The sequence below is a fragment of the Somniosus microcephalus genome, chromosome 12 (genome assembly GCF_052327205.1).
Source record: "Somniosus microcephalus isolate GS21.2 chromosome 12, FLI_Smic_1.0, whole genome shotgun sequence".
Classification (NCBI taxonomy): domain Eukaryota; kingdom Metazoa; phylum Chordata; class Chondrichthyes; order Squaliformes; family Somniosidae; genus Somniosus; species Somniosus microcephalus.
The window spans coordinates 223146286-223147837 of record NC_140998.1 but is presented as its reverse complement, the minus strand read 5'-3'; positions in this window follow the sequence as shown (position 1 = coordinate 223147837).

Here is a 1552-nt window from a genome sequence, read left to right as displayed (position 1 = left end):
GAGACCTGGAGGGGGAGGGGCCAGGGCACCCGGAGGGGGAGGGGCCAGGGCACCCGGAGGGGGAGGGGCCAGGGCACCCGGAGGGGCCCGGGCACCCGGAGGGGGAGGGGCCCGGACACACGGAGGGGGAGGGGCCCGGACACACGGAGGGGGAGGGGCCCGGACACCCGGAGGGGGAGGGGCCCGGACACCCGGAGGGGGAGGGGCCCGGACACACGGAGGGGGAGGGGCCCGGAGGGGGAGGGGCCCGGACACCCGGAGGGGGAGGGGCCCGGACACCCGGAGGGGGAGGGGCCCCGGACACCCGAGGGGGAGGGGCCCCGGACACCCGGAGGGGGGGGCCGGAGGCCCGGACACCCGGAGGGGGAGGGGCCCCGGAGGGGGAGGGGCCCGGACACCCGGAGGGGGAGGGGCCCGGACACCCGGAGGGGGAGGGGCCCCGGACACCCGGAGTGGGAGGGGCCCCGGACACCCGGAGGGGGGGGCCGGAGACCCGGAGGGGGAGGGGCCCCGGACACCTGGAGGGGGGGCTCGGAGACCTGGAGGGGGAGGGGCCGAGACACCTGGAGGGGTGGGGCCGGGACACCTGGAGGGGGAGGGGCCTGGGCACCTGGAGGGGGAGGGGCCGAGAGACCTGGAGGGGGTGGGGCCCGGACACCTGGAGGGGGTGGGGCCCGGACACCTGGAGGGGGTGGGGCCTGGACACCTGGAGGGGGAGGGGCCCCGGACACCTGGAGGGGGAGGGGCCCCGGACACCTGGAGGGGGAGGAGCCCGGACACATGGAGGGGGAGGGGCCCGGACACCTGGAGGGGGAGGGGCCCGGACACCTGGAGGGGGAGGGGCCCGGACACCTGGAGGGGGAGGGGCCTGGACACCTGGAGGGGGAGGGGCCCGGAGACCTGGAGGGGGAGGGGCCTGGACACCTGGAGGGGGAGGGGCCCGGAGACCTGGAGGGGGAGGGGCCCGGAGACCTGGAGGGGGAGGGGCCCAGAGACGTGGAGGGGGAGGGGCCGGGAGACCTGGAGGGGGAGGGGCCCGGAGACCTGGAGGGGGAGGGGCCCGGAGACCTGGAGGGGGAGGGGCCCGGAGACCTGGAGGGGGAGGGGCTCGGAGACCTGGAGGGGGAGGGGCCCGGAGACCTGGAGGGGGAGGGGCCCGGAGACCTGGAGGGGGAGGGGCCGAGACACCTGGAGGGGGAGGGGCCCGGACACGGGGGGGGGTTGGGGAAGTAGTGTGCGCGTGTCCGTCAATGTCAGCGTGTGTCTGGCTGACTAGCTGTCTGTCTGTATGAGGGTGGTTGTGTGGAGGTGTCTGTCTCTCTGTGTGGAGGTGTCTGTCTCTGTGCGTGGGGGTCTGTGTCTCACTGTGTGGGTGCCTGTGTCTCACTGTGTGGGTGCCTGTGTCTCTCTGTGTGTGGGGGTCTCTGTGTGGAGGCCTGTGTCTCTCTCTGTGGGGGTCTGTGTCTCTGCGGGGGTCTGTCTCTCTGTGTGGGGGCCTGTGTCTCTCTCTGTGTGGGGGTCTGTGTCTCACTGATTTCTGTGGTAATGTCTT